The sequence below is a fragment of the Protobothrops mucrosquamatus genome, unplaced genomic scaffold (assembly GCF_001527695.2).
Source record: "Protobothrops mucrosquamatus isolate PMUCROS unplaced genomic scaffold, P.Mucros_1.0 scaffold3078, whole genome shotgun sequence".
Taxonomy (NCBI): Eukaryota; Metazoa; Chordata; class Lepidosauria; order Squamata; family Viperidae; genus Protobothrops; species Protobothrops mucrosquamatus.
In genome coordinates, this window is record NW_015389088.1 from 25081 (window position 1) to 44853 (window position 19773).

Genomic DNA, 19773 nt, shown 5'->3' on the forward strand with positions numbered 1-19773 from the left:
TGGACAAAAAAAAATGGCGGACAGCCTTGCTTGGCAACCCCCATGAAATGGTCGATCGACCCCAAATGGGGTCCCGACCCACAGGTTGAGAACCACTGGTTTAGCCAAACGGATTGTTGCACCCAAAACATCACAGTGTGTAGGCGGTTCCAATGGCCTGTGAACAACAACACAAGAGAGGCAACAGCGCAGGCTTTCAAAGGATGCAAAAAGGCAGATTAAAGATGGAAGAAAAGGCTACGGTTGAAATGTATCTGCTCGGCAGGTAGTCCTTGACTTACAACAACTCACTTAGTGACTGAAGTTACAACGGAACTTGAAAAAAGTGACTTATGACCGTTTTTCATACTTGTGATGTGATCAAAATTCAGACGCTTGACAACTGATTCGTATTTATGACGGTTGCGGTGTCCAGGGGTCACGTGATCCCCTTCTGACAAGCAAAGATTCATTTAACAACCGTGTGGCTAACTTAATTTACTTAATAGCTGTGGCAAGAAAAGTCGTAAAACGGAGCAAAACTCATTTAACAAATGTCTCACTTAGCCAGAGAATCGCAGTCATATTTGCCTGTATAAAGTATAATAAATTTACAATTCTCGTCTGATCTAGTGGCATCGTAGTTTTATCTTTTTAATGTTGGGGTTTTCCATTAGATGAAACTAACCAAGGGCAGGGCACCCCCAAGTCTCATTTAAATGTTTTTTTATACCACTTCTCCTGCTGTGTCTCTCTGCTATTATTCTTTAAATTTACATGCCCAAAGCGTCAAAAATTCTCCGTGCACTTTCCATCCAAGCCTACAGGACCCCAGTTGGCCTGAGATGGCTATCTGTTATTAACATGGACTTTTGAGTTTAAAACAAATGTTTAGTACAGATTTTATACCTAGGAATATATGAAGGAGGGTCATTTTTACATGGAAAAACAATGCTTTTTGAGAATAATTATTCTTCCTGGAACCTCTGAATATGCAGACAATGAAAAGTTATCACTTGGAGCCAAAGGCATGATAAATATTATGACTACACTGTCCTGTCTCTGCCAAGCCACAGAATATGCTGACTCCGTATAATCTGCAATTTGATATTGCAGAAAATCAATGGGACATTGGAGGGTATTTTTTGAAGTTGACTTGCTGTTTTACTGTGCAGAAGTACAGGCTGGCCCCCGCCAATCCTTCAAACAACTTTTTTTATGAGCTATATTTCTGATCCCAGGTTGTCACATCAAATATAAAGTTAGATGGAAGGGAACAGAGCAAGATATAAAGGAATATAAACATTTACTGCCAAACTCCGCAGTGGAAAGAAGACAAGACAGTAACATGTTTATCCTTCAGTAATGCTAATAAGAAGTTTGAAATAGTAGTTTGGTGGTGGAAAAAAACAAAAGAATTTTAGTGTTTGTGTGTGTATGTGTACACATGCATATCAGATAGATAGATAGATAGATAGATAGATAGATAGATAGACAGACAGACAGACAGACAGACAGACAGACAGACAGACAGACACAGACACAGACAATAGAGATGAGTAGATAAAAGATGATAGATGGACGACGAGGTATGGATGGATGAATAGATAATAGATGGTGATAGAGACAAATGAATAGATAAATAAATAAATGGACGATAGATGGATTGATCACTGGAGGGATAAATGGATGAATGAACAAATAGAGTGTTACTATTACAGAGTATGTAGTAGAGGCAAGCCCCATTATACTTAGGATCTATTTTGTTTTAAAAAATGCCACTAAATTCCGTTTCTCAAGACTGCAATTCTAAATACTGTCTGGCCAAATTCTTCATTGGCTTTTAAAACATAAGACCCATTCATGGTCAAAAATCTGTATTTCCAAAAACACAATTAGAGGAGTTCAGGGGCAGGGGGGGGGGAGCGGGAAGAAGGTCAATTTTCAGAAAAGCATTGCATTAAAAAAAAAAGATGTATAATGCAAAACATGAAACTACATATCCAATTTTCAAAGAAAGTGATTAAAAAACAAAAACAAAGGGAAGGTTGCAAAAGGAAGCCATTTTAAGGATTATTACTAAGGTTTCTTGTAAAGGAGAAGCAGGCAGTTAATGAAACAGATCAAATAACCCATCAAAACGTTCTCTTGGGGAAGCCTCTGTAGCTTTGGGTGGTTTTTTTTTTTGTGGCTGGGAAATTATAGAACAGTTGCCCTTTGTTTCTACCTGCAGAAACACAGACCTGATGCACACACAACTTCTGGAGGCAAGTTGTTCCCCTGGTTAACCTGCCTCCAGAAGCGGTGAATGCTCCAACACTGAAAGTTTTTAAGAAGAGACTGGACAGCCATTTGTCTGAAATGGGATAGGGTTTCCCGCCAGAGCAGGGGGCTGGACTAGCTGACCTATCAGGCCCCTTCCAACTCTGTTATTCTGATCTTTCTTGTGGTGCACACGGCTCTCGCGCCGTTTTTGATGACTGTAAAAATGGTAGACACTGAAGGTCAGAAGCTGCTGGAGAAATTTGAAGGAATTTGCTGTGATCTACAGTGCTACTTCTGGATGTGGGGAATGAAGGGAATGTAACACTGCTGTTCCCACAAATCAACATTCATCTGTTACTGGTTTTGGACTTGCAATAAAAGAGACTTTCCCATTCTCTTCCTAATCCAAATCCTCTGTAGCTTTGGGTGGTTTTTTTTTTTTGTGGCTGGGAAATTATAGAACAGTTGCCCTTTGTTTCTACCTGCAGAAACACAGACCTGATGCACACACAACTTCTGGAGGCAAGTTGTTCCCCTGGTTAGAACAATTAACCAGTGGAACTACCTGCCTCCAGAAGCGGTGAATGCTCCAACACTGGAGGTTTTTAAGAAGAGACTGGACAGCCATTTGTCTGAAATGATACAGGGTTTCCTGCCTGAGCAGGGGGTTGGACTAGATGACCTCCAAGGTCCCTTCCAACTCTGCTATTCCATTTTATGTGGCCAGTGTAAAGCTGGACTCTTTGCGACCCTCTTTTGCAAAAAGGACCTCACAAACGTCCATCCAGAATATTCATTCTTCTCCAAAGTCAAAATACCGCCCGATACATTTGGAGCACGAAATAGTGTTGCAAAGCAATCTGATAAGACATTGACACTTAAGAGTACAGTAAGTTCTCCATTTACGAGCACGATTGAGCCCAAACCTTTAGTTGTTAAGTGAGACATTGGCTAAGTGAGTTTTGCCCCATTTTACGACTTTTCTCCCCACAGCTCTTAAGCGAATCGCTGCAGTTGTTAAATTAGTAACGCGTTTGTGAAGTGAATCTGGCTTCTCCCCCGTCGATGTTGCTCGTCCGACGGTCGCAAAATGGCGGCCGCTGGATGCAGGTGATAGATACAAGGAACAATCTCCAGCTGTATACTTCGTTGCTCCAGGGCGTGACTAGGCCCAATCCAGTGGCCGCCATTTTGGCTCATGCCCAAAGGCCTATGACTCACAGAATTGTCTGCTTATTCGTGCACCTGCACAAAGGCCTACATTCCACAGAATTGTGGTTGGAGCTCAGAGCCTGTTTATATGTGCGCTGACTATACAAAGTGTGCTGGCCGTTACCATTAAGTTGGTCTTGCCGCCACTAAGTGGATTGCATCTGTGCTGGCCGTACCATTAAGTTGGTCTTGCAGCCACTATTACCTTAAGAGGACTGGCTATTTCCATTCAGTTGGTCCACAGCCACTATCAGGAATATGTGAGCGTGCCGGCTGTTGCCGCCACCATCACTAGCCAGTATTTATAAGGTGACCAACTTTTTTTACAATGAAAAGGAGGACACAAATAAATTGAAGAAAAAATATCGTAAATAAAAGAAACATTTTATTCACTGCAACAATAATACAGAATACACTATAATATGATCAATGCATAATAAAAAACATTTGTAACAATAACATTTTATATTGTAATTATGCTTACATGCCGTGCCCCCGCCCGCAGCCGCCCCGCCAGCACTGCTGCCCCGCCGTGTAGAGCGGGCCCTGCGGCTCCCAAAGCACCAGCTGCACCGGCTCCAGTCCTGGGGGGCAGCCCGCCGTCGACACACCCCGCCTGCAGCTGCCCCGCCAGCACCACCGCCCACCCTGCGCAGCCCCGTGTAGAGCAGGTTCCGTGGCTCCCACAGCACCGGGGGCAGCCGCCCACTGCCGCCCCTCACACCCCCGCCCGCAGCAGCCCCTCCGCCCCTGCCTCTTGCGCCCGCAGCCATTATTGCCCTAGCAGGGCCGAAGATCAAGAGAAAGTTACTGTGGCATCGCCGCTCCAGTCTCCTCCAGGTATTTTCGGGACTAACTAGGAGATGGTGTAGTTGGGTAACAGGGAGGGGTGCAAAGTTCCTGCCAATTCGCCTTCGCTGCAGACAACTTACATGTGCAAAGTTTGCTGGCCGGGTGTTTTGGCGCGCTCAGCAGCAATTCCTATTGGCTTTCGAAAGCCAATAGAGCAGCGGTTCTCAACCTATGGGTCGCGACCCCATTTGGGGTCGATCGACCATTTCACGGGGGTCGCCAAGCAAGGCTGTCCGCCATTTTTTCCCCCTTTTCCGGCGGGTGCCTTACCTCCCTTGGGCTGGGCCAGCTGGTGGTCGGCCTGCTCCGTCTCTGCCGCTTGCCAGCTACGCCTTGGCCGGCGCAGGGGGCGGAACCACACATGTGCGGCGCTCCCGGGCAGGGAAAGTCCTCGACTTACGACCGGTTGGGTAGTCCTCGACTTATGACCGGTTTAGTCCTCGACGTACGACCAGTTTAGTCCTCGACTTACAACCGGTTGGGGGTCGCGGCATTAAAAAGGTTGAGAACCACTGCAATAGAGGGAGTAGCACAGCTCATGCAAAAGTTGAAAAAAAAACCCATCAAAAAATGGTGCCGGAAAGCCGTTCTGAGCGTTCTATGAGGGGGGGGAAAGCCCTGCAGATTAGCCTTCAAATATCGAAAAGGAGGACATGTAGGAGGACGCTTTTCGAGGGAGGAGAGAACTCACAAAAGGAGGACTGTCCTCCCTAAAGGAGGACGGTTGGTCACCTTAGAATTTAGCCTCTTACTGTTGGGATCCCTCTCAGCACACCACTGAGATAGCTCTTATTTGCCATGGCAGACAACACTGCACCTCAGACTTTTCAAAGGGCCTCCAGTAGTTCTTCCAGGCACAAAAAGTCCAAGTCATCCAAACAGGAGGCCGCTGGGAAGCTCAAAGCCAAAGCCATCTCTGGCAAAAAAAATCCTCCAAAGCTGCTGAAAAAGAAGCAAGCAGGAGGCACCAGGCCTTAGAGCAGTGGTTCTCAACCTTTTTAATGCCGCGACCCCCAACCGGTCATAAGTCAAGGACTAAACCAATCGTAAGTTGAGGACTAAACCGGTCGTAAGTCGAGGACTACCCAACCGGTTGTAAGTCGAGGACTTTCCCTGCCCGGGAGCGCCACACATGCGTGGTTCCGCCCCCTGCGCCGGCCGAGGCGTAGCTGGCAAGCGGCAGAGACGGAGCAGGCCGACCACCAGCTGGCCCAGCTCAAGGGAGGTAAGGCACCCGCCGGAAAAGGGGGGAAAAAATTGCGGACAGCCTTGCTTGGCGACCCCCGTGAAATGGTCGATCGACCCTAAATGGGGTCGCGACCCATAGGTTGAGAACTGCTGCTTTAGAGAAACAATTCACCAAAGTGGATTGCTTGACCCCCGGGACGCTGCGACCGTCATAAATACGAGTTGGTTGCCAAGCGTCTGAATTTTGGTCACGTGGCCACGGGGGAGGCTGCCACGGCCGTAAGTGTGAAAAACGGCCATAGGTCCCTTTTTTTTCAATGATGTTATAACTCTTGAACGGTCGTTAAAAGAGCTGTTGTAAGTTTTACTACGCAGACCTCAGATTAATGGTGGTCTTGCACGCATAAATATTTGGGCAGCTGTGAGACTGTCGAGAGAAGAAGCATTGAAAAGTTTGAGAGAAATAGCAAGTATGCTTTTGGACATACATCCATGCAAAGGTAGAAATATGATATATTTACTTTAAGTCACTATGAGGTGGGTGTCTAAAACAGCATTCCGTAGTCAATTGCACTTGAAGGAAGCCTCCGAGATCAAAGGAAACATGCGTCATGTTTAAATGTTATTTTTCTGTGTTCTTTGTAACCTGCTTAACAAACGTACAGACTTGCCTTGTGGCAGGAAGGGCGGCGAATAAATTTGATAAATGAGTAAATACAATTTCACCCGGTCGTTTGGAGTATAAGCTCACGAAATAAATAATAGAGGAAAAAGGAGCTCTTTTTTTTTTTTTTTGCATTACAAGTTTCAATTTACTTTACATAAGCACGTCCGTCTCCTTTGTAGTTGCCCTACATGGAAATATTCATTAGCTAGCAAGAATTTTATCGAATATGCTCTCTTGGCTTAAAATGCTTGTAAGAGCCTTCCTTTGGATCAACTATCTGAGAAAGGAAGAACAGAACAGAACAAATAGAGTTGGAAGGGGCCTAGAAGATCTTCTAGCTTTGTAGAAACTCATTAAACTTTGATTAAAAGTTAGGAAAACTTGGTTTGGGAGATTATGATGCTTACAGGGTCATAAGGGGGCTGGAGGAGGGTCTTATAAGTCATTTTCCATTTGGGAGTCAATGACCCACATAAAATGGGCAGAAGATTAACTGAAGAAGCCTCAAGCTTGAATGATATATTAGATGTTATTCTGGCTATCAGGAAGTTAAAATGTCCACCAGATGCCCTAAAGAGGTGGGTGGGGAAGCTTATCCAGCTGATCGAAGATCAAGTGTCACCTATCAAGTCCGACAGATATTTAATTTTAGGCAAATAATGCCAAGGTTTCATTTTGGTGATGCACGAATAGACTTTGGGTAAGTTTTATAGAACAAAACACGTTGAAATCAGTACTCAGCTGCTCAGTTAAGTTCTTTGGGGATTTTGAACGTTGCCTTCAGGTCTTAGCCATGAATTCTGGAATTAATAGGATTTGTGTCACCCGTTTCTGGATGCAGAGTGAGCCCTTAAATGCCACAAGGGACCCCCCATTTCAAAAAGGGTCCTGCTGAAATCAATAACATTTTTTTAAAAAAGGTGATTTGGATATAAATGGAACTGCCCACGTAGGAAAGAACTGCTGTGGCTGAAAACCAGAACAAGGAGTGCATTCATACAACCATGTCAGTACTGTGCTTTGCGTAATATTCTGCTCTTTCTAAACAAAAAACAAACAAAAAACCAACCTCCTTTCATTGCAAATCTATCAGTGCTAAATCATTCAAGGAGAAATAGGCTGTACTTATTTTAAAAGGCACGGCTCTTCGCTCTACCTTTTCGGTAAAGAATTATTACCGTGATTCATCCCGCTTCAGTTCTAAAGGCTGAAATGTTTTGAGCTGCTCTGATTACTTATTTAAGGCCTATTGATTGATTTTTTTTTTCTTTCCCCCTCCAGACTTCTGCTAGGGACGAGAGCCTCTGCGTGTCGTGCAGATGGCACCGGTATTGCCCTGCAAATTGTGGCCTGTTGGCACAGGAATTGCATCTCTGTCCTAATAACCAAGCAAGACTTATTTTAGCCCAGGTTGCTGGTTAAATATTCATGCGGTGGGTTTTAAATACGAAAAAAGCTGGTTCTCGGACTGAGAAATAAGGCTGATCGTCAGATTCAAGGGTATCGTGTAATTGCTTCCCTTTTTTTTTTTTTTTTAAATCAAGAATGAGATTTCATCTCAGGTCTTCAAAATTGGGATAAGACATAGGAATAACTTCTCCGTGGCCTGAATCTTCCTTGCAATTAAAAAAACAAAAAAAAACAGCCCAACCTGGGCAACATAACATTCTTTTTGAAATACTTTTGTTTCTCGTAAATCTAGGGCATCGTCAAATGTGGCTGCCTCGAGAACTTCACAGGAAAAGTCCTCCCCAGCCTTTCAAATGTGTTGCAAGGAGATACAATTCTGCAGAATTTGGACAGAGAGATAACAAGGTTGACACACCAGTCAACAACTTGGTGACGTGAAGATTGACAGCATTGTTACAGAGTAAATAAACTCTTAAAGAGAATTCAAAAGCAACTGCCACACTGCCTTCTTGGTAGTTTAAAAGAGATTTCAGCAGCCCAGGGCAAATAATTAACCCGGCTGGATCAAGATTCACAAGCATGTGTGAATGTAAGTGTTTTTCAACCTGGGCAACTTTAAGACGGGTGGACTTCAGCCCGGTGCTGACTAGGTCATTAGCTCCCACGGAGAGGGCCCGCAACCTGGGCGTCCTCCTGGATGCTCGGCTGTCTTTAGACAATCATGTGACAGCCGTGGCCAGGGGGGCTTTTCATCAGGCTCACCTGATACGCCAGTTGCGCCCCTTTCTGGATCGTGACGCTCTACGCACGGTCATTCAAGCCCTCGTTTCCCGCCTGGACTATTGCAACGCTCTCTACATGGGGCTCCCCTTGAGGTGCACCCGGAGGCTCCAGCTAGTTCAGAATGNCCTCCCTTCGACCAGTCCGCTCCCACAGAGAGGGCCTCCTTAGGGTGCCGTCGGCCAGACAATGCCGGCTGGCGACCCCCAGGGGGAGAGCCTTCTCTGTGGCAGCTCCTGCCCTCTGGAATGACCTACCCCCCGACCTACGTACAGTTGCGGACCTGCGCCTTTTTCGCCGAGCCCTGAAGGCCCATCTATTCTGTGTGGCTGGCCTGGCGTAGTTTGATTATGTTTTAGTGGGGGTTTTGTATGGGGTATTTTAGAGCAGGCCTGTTATTTAATTTGATTTTAGACAGAAATTTGTGTATATTTATTGTGGTTTTTATTATCGCCTGTTCACCGCCCTGAGTCCCGTAAGGGAGATAGGGCGGTATATAAATTCAATAAATAATAATAATAATAGGGAATTCTGGGAGTTGAAGTCTAACCGTCCTACGGTGGTGGGGGTTTCTGAGGCCCACGAAGCTGAGGGGCATTGCATGAAAAGACATACGTCAAGTATAAAACGTCACCTAAGATCCAATCAATCGAGGCAAATGTTAAACTTTGAAAAAAAAATCCACAGCAGGCAGCAGAAGTAATAAAACACTGGATAAAGCAAAGTGAAATAAACGATTGCCTGTAAGGTTTAAACAGATAAAAATAAAAAATTAAGAGACTAAACAGGGGGAAAATGCATCGTTATGGTATCTGTTAAAGGACATTTCCTCCGATAAGATTTGGAGCAGAGTATTGAGATCAGGGGTTTTCAAACTTGGCCCTTTTATGACTTGTGGACTTCAACTCCCAGAATTCCTCAGCCAGGCACGCGTGCCTCGCTGAGGAATTCTGGGAGTTGAAGTCCACAAGTCATAAAAGGGCCAAGTTTGAAGACCCTTGATCTAGATCTTTGGGGCTTTTATAGGGACTGTCCACTATCTTGGTTTTGAGGAAACATCAGAAAGACTTCTGTTTATCTGCTTGTCCTACTGTCAGATCCTGGGCTGTTCTGTGAACATTGCTCCACCGACGCCAGTTTGAAACATGGTTTTCCGAGACACTTGAGCTGAGAATGCAGCGATATTGATTCCCAAGACGGTCATCTTATTATTCCTGCAATCTTCCACCAAGGAAACAATCGTGAACCTCTTCACACCGACAAAGAGGAATCCAATCTTCGTTGTACTCTTTGGGAAGTGGGGTCTAGGACTGGGACCAAATCTTGAGCTGTGGTTTGCTAAGTGGCTGATTTGAGGACAAGTGAAATCTTGATTTGTGGTTTGCTAAGTGAGTGATCCGAGGACGAAGCCTGCCTCTCAGCCAATGTCAGAAAGCCAACCGAGATCTGGTTTAACTGTGGCCCTTTGGCCTGCTGACCATAAGGTGGGTACAATCGATGGAGACGAGTCAAATTATATAGATTTTCGCACAGACTGAACGTGTTTCTGAGGGCAACCAGGCCTTCCTATCGTCATGTTTGCTCTGCGCGTGAGTCATTCATCCTAACGCAACCACAGAAGAAGGCAAATCCCACGGAAGAGATGGAGGAGAAACAAAGGCTGAAAAATATGCAGCCATCCCAGAAATGACACATATAAGGCCTACATTTTTGGTGTTGCTGAAATGATCAAGCACGGCTGTTGTTGCGGGAAGGGGGGTCAAACCCTCCAGAGTTCTCCTCCCTGTGCAAAATACATTCTAGCAAAGATCCCTTTAATTGGCGATGAGGACCACTCACATTGAGGATCTCTTGTAAGCTTCGGTGAAGCACCCCTGAGAGACTAAGAAACTTGCAAACTTATAGCTAGAGTGCTAGAATGGAGTAGAGTTTGCAAAGACGAGGAGGAGGAGGAGAAGGAGGAGGAAGAGGAGGAGGAGGAGGATGAGGAGGAGAAGAAGTGTGGGGTCCTTGGTGCTCTCTGAGCTTGCTTGTTTTCTTGCAGACGTTTCATGACCCAACTAGGGAACATCATCAGTGCTAGAATGGAGTAGAGTTTGCAAAGAGGAGGAGGAGGAGGAGGAGGGGGAGGAGGAGGAAGAGGAGGAGGAGGGGAAGGAGGAGGAGGAGGAGGAGAAGTGTGGGGTCCTTGGTGCTCTCTGAGCTTGCTTGTTTTCTTGCAGACGTTTCATGACCCAACTAGGGAACATCATCAGTGCTAGAATGGAGTAGAGTTTGCAAAGAGGAGGAGGAGGAGGAGGAGATGATGATGGAGTATTTGGGCAATTCACCTCTTATTTTTAAAACATCCTGCTTCATTTCAACAAAATGGGTGTTTTCCTTTTTTCTTTTGCAGTTTTAATTCTTTTTTAATCATAATTATTACATAATGATATTTAGATAATGACTGTTTTACATTTTTAGCATTTTATTGGCTCGCTGTACATCACCCAGAGTGGCTTTCCGTGAAACGGGTCCTATAGAAATTTGATTAATAAATAAAAACGCTTCAACTGCACTGTATTACCTCAGAGTGAGCAAGATGGCTCCCGGTTGGCTAAAAACATTGATTTAATTATTTCTCTCATCCCTTGGAGGACATTTAGAGACCAGACATCTAAAGTCCTACTTCTGGAACAAAGAGCAGGTGATCAGTGGGGTATTGGGTGACATCAATCCATACGGCAGAGTCTGAAGGATTAGAAGTCTGCAAACTTCCTTAAATTGCAAAATATATAGGAAAAGACAAATTAGCTGAACTGCGACCTTTGCTACATTCCAATATTTGAGGAGCCAAAGCACCAGAAGGCAAGACAAGAAACAACGGATGGAAACTGACCAAAGAGAGAAGCAACCTGGAATTAAGAAGAAACTTCCTAAAAGTGAGAACAATTAACCAGTGGAACAGCTTGCCACCAGAAGTTCTTGGTGCTTCATCACTGGAGGTTTTTAAGAAGAGACTGGACAGCCACCTGTCTGGGATGGTATAGGGTCTCCTGCTCAAGCAGTGGGGTTGGACTAGAAGACCTCCAAGGTCCCTTCAAACTCTGTTATTCTACATTTTATGCTTTATAGCAATGCAGGGTATTTTCACCCAGAGTCTCATCCCTTCTTGCCTTTTTGGGGGGTATCGTTTTTCTTTTTAATGTCAAAAGAGAATTGGGATGTGAATGTACATAATTATGGACAGGAAATGATTTAAATGTTTTTTAAAAGCCCAAATATATCTGCCTTTCCTAAGGTAAAGCCTGATCTCTGAACATTAAGAGGTTATTCAGATCGAGTCTGCCTAATCCTCTAATTTTATTATTTTTGTTGTAATTGTAAACACCTTGGGAAATGGAGTTGTTTTTTTTTTTTTTCCTTTCAGAAGGCTACCAACCTGCTTTTAATACACGTGCCTGAGATTCTCGGTACACAGCAATCAGGCTAGCCCTACACAAAGCACTCTGCAATTTGAATATTGATTTGTGAAGGTTTGGTTTGCTTTCCTCTTGTGTTTTTGTGCTGGCCTTGCATCGTTAATGTGACCAGACCTGACCAAGGAATATCCTTATTGGCCAGGTAGGTAAAAGAATAATAATAATAATAATGCAGAATTGCTGAGCTTAGAAGAAGAAGAAAAAAACTTTCCTGTCTTGGCCAGCGCTGCTGCATTTGACAAAAATGCACAGGCAGGAATCCAGAAGTTCCAGGTCTGCTGCTGGAATCTCTACATTTTTCCCACGGGTGTCAAGCCATCCCACTCCTTTACTGCCCACTCAATAATTGAGGTCCGCCCTCCTGACACTCCATAGAATAGAATAACCGAGTTGGAAGGGACCTTGGAGGTCTTCCAGTCCAACCCCCTGCTCAGGCAGGAAACCCTATCCCATTTCAGACAAATGGTTGTCCAGTCTCTTCTTAAATCTTCCAGTTTTGGAGAATTCACAACTTCTGGAGGCAGGTTGTTCCACTGGTTAATTGTTCTAACTGTCAGGAAGTTTCTCCTTAGTTCTAGGTTGCTTCTCTCCTTCTCTTCTCTCCATCTATTGCTTCATGTCCGGCCTTCAGGTCCTTTGGAGAATAGCTTGACTCCCTCTTCTTTGGGGCAGCCCCTGAGATATTGGAAGACTCCTATCATGTCCTTCTCTTCATTAAACCAGACGTACCCAATTCCAGCAACCGTTCCTTATATGTTTTAGCCTCCAGTCCCCTGATCATCTTTGTTGCTCTTCTCTGCACTCTTTTTCAACATCTTTTTTACATCGTGGTGACCAAAACTGGGTGCCGTATTCCAAGTGTGGCCTTACCAAGGCATTGTAAAGTGGTATTAACACTTCACGTGATCTTGATTCTATCCCTCTGTTAATGCAGCCTAGCACTGTGTTGGCTTTTTTGGCAGCTGCAGCACATGGCTGGCTCCTATTTAAGGGATTGTCTACCAGGACTCCAAACTCCCTCTCATAGTTATTACTATTGAGCGAGGTACCACCTATACTATACGTGTGCATTTGGTTTTTCTTCCCTAAATGTAGAACATTAAGTTTTTCACCATACAAGGTCCCCAAACACAAAAGGTATAATAAAACTGCCAAGCAGGGTTGGGGTTCAGTTCACCCCCTCATCCTTCAATCATTTTGTTCCCCACTTCAGTTTAGATCCTTCGTCTGAAACGAAGACTCGGGAACCTGATTTATTATCTTCCAATGCTATTTAAAACGTTCCTAACCTCTTTGGGAGTGGCCTGCCTTTTCCAGTTGTGTAGCTAAGTACTTTAATAAAAAGCAGTTTAAAGAAGATTCACAAGGCCCTTCTCCTTTGCAAGACCGAGAATTTTGCAGAAGAGAAAGGGGAGAAGAAATAATTAATCTTAACCAGCCTTCATGGAAGCAAAGCAATTTTCTAATTTTCATTCACTGGTCAAGATGACTACCGTTTAGAGGAAGGCCAAAACCCCAAACAGCATTTAATTGGAAAAGGATGTTTGCATTCTCTTCTCTGGATTTGGATTAGGAAGAGAATGGGAGAGTCTCTTTTATTGCAAGTCCAAAACCAGTAACAGATGAATGTTGATTTGTGGGAACAGCAATATTACATTCCCTTCATCCAGAAGTAGCACTGTAGGTCACAGCAAATTCCTCCAAATTTCTCCAGCAGCTTCTGACCTTCAACGTCTACCATTTTCGCAGTCATCAAAAACGGCGCGAGAGCCGTGTGCACCACAAGAAAGATCAGAATAGCAGAGTTGGAAGGGGCCTGATAGGTCAGCTAGTCCAGCCCCCTGCTCTGGCGGGAAACCCTATCCCATTTCAGACAAATGGCTGTCCAGTCTCTTCTTAAAAACTTCCAGTGTTGGAGCATTCACCGCTTCTGGAGGCAGGTTGTTCCACTGGTTAATTGTTCTCACTGTCAGGAAATTCCTCCTTAGTTCTAGGTTGCTTCTCTCCTTGATTAGTTTCCATTCGTTGCTTCTCGTCCTGCCCTCAGATGCTTTGGAGAATAGCTTGACTGCCTCTTCTTTGGGGCAGCCCCTCAAATACTGAAACATTGGTATCACCTCACCCCTGGTCCTTCTTTTCACTCGATTAGACATACCCAATTCCTGCAACTGTTCTTCATATGTTTTAGCCTCCAGCCCCCTAGTCATCTTCGTTGCTCTCCTCTGCACTTTTTCTAGAGTCTCAACATCTTTGAGGTATCTTCTTTGATCAAGAAAGGTCTCTGATGGCCCTTGGTCTCCTGAGAGTCAAAAACCAAGCACCCCTTTGCTTTCCCTGTAGCATTTCTAGCCGGACCTCTGCAGTTGTGAGATGTTGAGTGTTCTTGTTCTTTGCGTTGATAAGGCATTGACACGAGGCAGGAATAACAACAGATGCTTCTTTATCTTAGCTTTAACAGAACAGAACAAAATGGCTCCGCTCCCTTTTATAACTTCTGCAGGGAACAGCGTCAGCCAATAAATGCAACGTATTTTCCCGCTCTGCGCATGCTCAATAGGCTGGAGACAGCCTGTCTGGCCCGCGCAGGCCACATGGTCTGCCCAGGTCTCACTGCAAGGGAAATTAAGCTGCATTTTGTTCCGCAAGCGCGCTAACCATTCGTACGCGGAGGAAGTCAGTGCCTTCCTCAGTTCCAACTTCGTAGGAGCTTTAAGGAGAAAATCGGAAAATTCAGAAGGACACTCCAGATGGTGACTTTCTGTGCTCTACAGTCAACGGTTAGAACAGACTTCAGGAAGGACAGAAAGCAGCAGAATAGTCATTACGCAAGAGCTGTGCGGCGTCGGGGTGGGTGGGAAAGGGCTGCAGCGCAGTTATGTGTGACTTTCATGAGATGAACACAATCCCCCAAACCAAGAAAGTCATTATGAATGGAGAAGAGAAGGATTCCTTTATCCTCACAACATCTCTCCTTTGGGGGGCATGGGGGGGTGGGGGTCTAGGAGACTCTGTTTTCGAAATACGTTTCAGAAATCCAGCTTCAAGAACCCAGGGTTTGTTCCAAGGCCTCCCGTGTGAGGAGAAATTTTAATGGAATATTTTATAGTATTGACTGGCATCTAAACGGCGCTGCAATCAATGTTAATCTTTCATTAAAGTCATTTGATAAATAGGAATACCTCAGTCCTTTTCCTAACTATACAGATTTAAAGATTCACCAGAGCACCAGAGGGAAGGACAAGAAACAACGGATGGACGCTGATCAAAGAGAGAAGCAACCTGGAATTAAAGAGAAACTTCCCGACAGTGAGGACAATTAACCAGTGGAATAGCTTGCCACCAGAAATCGTGGGTGCTCCATCGCTGGAGATTTTTAAGAAGAGGCTGGACAGTCACTTGTCTGAGATGGTATAGGTTCTCCTGCTTGAGCAGGGGGCTGGACTAGAAGACCTCCAATGTCCCTTCCAGCTCTATTCCAATTGATTGATCACTGGAGGTTTTTAAGAAGAGACTGGGCAGTGACTTGTCTGAGATGGTATAGGTTCTCCTGCTTGAGCAGGGGGCTGGACTAGAAGACCCCCAAGGTCCCTTCCAACTCAATTCTATTCTAAAGACACTAGAATAAATTCAGCCTACGTGGCATTTACTGACCAGCCCTAAACATCCCTTTTTCACTTTACACCCTTGGAAGTTGTGAAACGAAGATAATCCCGGATTGACCCAGAACATCCTTTTGCGATATTTTAAATTGGAAACTCCAGTTTGGGTGGGCTGCTTTGCTTCAAGAGCACCACGAGAGTCTTCCTAAGAGTTGGGGTACATATTGCAAAAAAAGGGTGCGACGGCTCCTCCAGACACTTCCCCAGATGCCTCTCCAGATGTCAGCTCGGAGGAGGATGAATCAGTTCCAGGCACGTCTGGAGGGGAGTTGGTCAATGGCTCCAAGCAGCCATCTGAGAGGGATTTGGCTCAAACACAGCTGCAGCAGGACAGCCCTGAGTGATCAGTGATAAGGAAGAGGAACTGCCTTCCGCACCTGATCCGAGAACACATAGGGCAGAGAAAAGGTAGGAGCAGCGGAGGCTGGCTAGATTACTCATGAGGAGGCCACCTCGTCCCTCTTGATGGGCTGAACCAGAAGCTGGCTCTTTAACACAGCAGAGATATGGAGATAACGCTTGGAACAATGTGTTCCTTTCCTAGCTGCGTGATTCCTGGTTGTTGTAATTCCTGCATTGCTTTTGATTGACCCCGTGCCTTGTCTTTGGATTGTGCCTTGTGAACTCTGGACTTGTCTTGCCTCGTGCACCCTTTTGTATTGTGGCTTTAATCTGGCCTGGTGGATTTATCTAGTTTGGGAAATTTTCAGGTGGACTAATAATAATAATAATGATAAAGTTGGAAGGGACCTTGGAGGTCATCTAGTCCAACCCCCTGCTCAGGCAGGAAACCCTATACCATTTCGGACAAATGGCTGTCCAGTTTCTTCTTAAAAACTCCCAGTGTTGGAGCATTCACCGCTTCTGGAGGCAGGTTGTTCCACTGGTTAATTGTTCTAACCATCAGGAAGTTTCTCCTTAGTTCTAGGTTGCTTCTCTCCTTGATTAGTCTCCATTTGTTGCTTCTTGTGCTGCCTTTAGGCTCTTTGGAGAATAGCTTGACTCCCTCTTCTTTGGGGCAGCCCCTGAGATACTGGAAGACTGCTATCATGTCCCCCCTCGTCCTTCTCTTCGTTAAACTAGACATACCCAATTCCAGCAACCGTTCCTTATATGTTTTAGCCTCCAGTCCCCTAATCATCTTTGTTGCTCTTCTCTGTACTCTTTCTAGAGTCTCAACATCTTTTTTACATCCTGGTGACCAAAACTGGATGCCGTATTCACTGGCCATTGCTCTGTAGATTCACAAAGGGGCTTTTTTCAAGAGGCCACTGGACTTCCTTGTTTTCCTTTGAAGACGTTTTGCTTCTCACCCAAGAAGCTTCTTCAGCTCTGACTGGATGGTGGGGAATGGAAGGATTTATACTCCTCACAGAGAGCTGGTCATTTGCCTTCTTTTAGAGGGTCGTTGAGGCCACCTGGAGGCTTATCTGTGTCCTCAGGGTCTGTCCACATTTTGGACAGAGAGGACCACTGGTTTGAAAGAGGGGTCAAAGAGGCCACCTAGGTCAAAACTGAACAGCCCTCTCTCAACAGAGGGGGAGGGACACGACATCCTCTAACATCAGTCTACCACACGGTCCTTTCAGCAGTTCCAAGAAGGCTCCATGCCCATTTGCACCACTCAGATGACCCTGAGGACACAGATAAGCCTCCAAGTGGCCTCAACAACTCTCTAAAAGAAGGCAAACGACCAGCTGTCTGCAAGGAGTATAAATCCTTCCATTTTCCCACCATCCAGTCAGAGCTGAAGAAGCTTCTTGGAGGAGAAGCAAATAAGAACAAAGAAAGTCCATTTGCCTGGTGAAAAAGGCACCTTTGGGACAACCATGGTCTGGATGACGGAGAATCTCCGTAGACATTTAAGCCTTGGTCTGCTTATGGCTGGACATAATTGGGACAGTTCTGGGTTTTTTGGTGAAAGGGAAGTGTTGGGGAATATTAATAGATCCCACTAACCCACTGTTGCGTGTGCGTGAGTGGGACAGCACAAAGGGTCACCTTGCTCAGTCATCAGAGCATCCTCTTCAAGGCTGTTGTGGTTTTGTGACTGCCCAATTTAGGCTGGAGATCCCTCAGAAGCCTCCCCAGCTGATTAGACAGCGAGTTTTGACACCAAGAGAGAAGGAATGAAGAGGGAGCTGCAGACAGAACATTCATCTCTGCTGACGGGGACCATCTGTTGTGATCTTTGATGTCTTTCCTACAAACACACCCAGGACAGACGAGAGAGGCTCCTCCTTGTCCAGCTAAAAATCCCAGGGATTATCTGGAAGCCTTTGAAGATGGGTCTGTGGGGACAGGGACAGGGCGTGTGAGCAGAAGAACGTCTAACTTATCATGGGGCCGGCACTGCCTGAAAACACTTCCACGCACACCCACACAAACCCACACCCTCGGAGACCGAGTGCTTGCTGAGCAAACACTTTGCATGGGTGGTAACCCAACCCCCGCGGGGTGAAACGAATTGCAAAGCTGAAAAACCTGTGTGACACACGCTCCTGAATAATAACACGTGGTTAGGGCACAGCCATCAGTAGCTTGCTTGTGATTACAGTTAGTTCATTTCGTGACCCTCCAAAGTTACAACGGCACTAAAAAAAAGGGACTTAAGACCAAACTTTCACGCTTACAACCCTTGCGACATCCCCAGGGTCACGTGATTTACATTCGGTTGCTTGGCAACTGACTCACATTTATGGCGGTTTGCAGCATCCCGGGGTCATGTGATGCCCTTTTGCCACCTTCTGACAAGCAAAATCAATGGGGAAGCAGCGATTCAATTAGCGACGGGTTACTAGAATAGAATAGGAATAGAATAGAATAGAATAGAATAGAATAATGAAGAATAGAATAGAATAGAATAGAATAGAATAGAATAGAATAGAATAGAATAGAATAGAATAGAATAGAATAGAATAGAATAGAATAATAAAGAATAGAATAGAATAATAAAGAATAGAATAGAATGAATAGAATAGAATAGAATAGAAAATAGAATAGAGAATGAATAGAATAGAATAGAGTAGAGTAGAGTAGAGTGGAGTGGAGTGGAGTGGAATGGAATGGAATGGAATGGAATGGAATGGAATAGAATAGAATAGAATAGAATAGAATAGAATAGAATAGAATAGAATAAGAACAGGAATAGAATAGAATAGAATAGAATAGAATAGAATAGAATAGAATAGAATAGAATAGAAGAATGAAGAATAGAATAGAATAGAATAGAATAGAATAGAAGAATAAAGAATAGAATAGAATAATGAAGAATAGAATAGAATAGAATAATGAAGAACAGAATAGAATAGAATAGAATAGAATAGAATAGAATAGAAGAATGAAGAATAGAATAGAATATAAGAATAAAGAATAGAATAGAAGAATGAAGACAAGAAACAATGGATGGAAACCAATCAAGGAGAGAAGCAACCTGGAATTAAGGAGAAACTTCCTGACAGTGAGGACAATTAACCAGTGGAATAGCTTGCCTCCAGAAATCATGGGTGCTCCATCACTGGAGGTTTTTAAGAAGAGACTGTACAGCCATTTGTCTGGAATGATGTACGGTCTCCTGCTTGAGCAGGGGGCTAGACTAGAAGACCTCCAAGGTCCCTCTCAGCTCTGATTCTGATTCTGAATTTATTCTCAAACCGGGGCCCGTTCACTGCCTGCCCTCAGTCAAGCCACCTTATTACGGAGACTCCGTCTCGCTTCCAGAGTTGCCCCCATCAATGTATAATGCAAGAGCCATGAATAATTGAAGCAAAGCTACGAAGACTTTCAGGCAGCTCAATTATTTGTCAAGCAACAGCATTTGCCCTCCAGTGTGTCCCAACCTGTAGCACGTTCCCAAACGCTGGGGGTTGAAGTCTCCTCTCAAATACTGGAAGACCGCTATCACGTCCCTCCCCTAGTCCTTCTTTTCTGTAGATTGGCCAAACCCAAGTCCCGCAGCCATTCTTCATATGTTTTAGTCTCCAGGCCTTGGATCATCTTAGTTGCTTTTCTCTGCAGCTTTTCCAAAGTCTCAACATCAACAGGAAGGGTCACTGTAGGGTCCAGTTTGGTGGCATGAAGTCAAACGCTGGATGGATTTAGTTGGTTCTTCTTCTTCTTCTTCTTCTTCTTCTTCTTCTTCTTCTTCTTCTTCTTCTTCTTCTTCTTCTTCTTCTTCTTCTTCTTCTTCTTCTTCTTCTTCTTCTTCTTCTTCTTCTTCTTCTTCTTCTTCTTCTTCTTCTTCTTCTTCTTCTTCTTCTTCTTCTTCTTCTTCTTCTTCTTCTTCTTCTTCTTCTTCTTC

At 44.7% G+C, this 19773-nt stretch overlaps 1 protein-coding gene across 1 annotated transcript in view; it reads left to right on the forward strand.

The window, feature by feature from the left end:
• CRB2 (crumbs cell polarity complex component 2) overlaps positions 1 to 19773 on the forward strand; it is a 98753-nt gene that overhangs the window by 12110 nt on the left and 66870 nt on the right. The gene's annotated exons all lie outside the window — the stretch shown is intronic.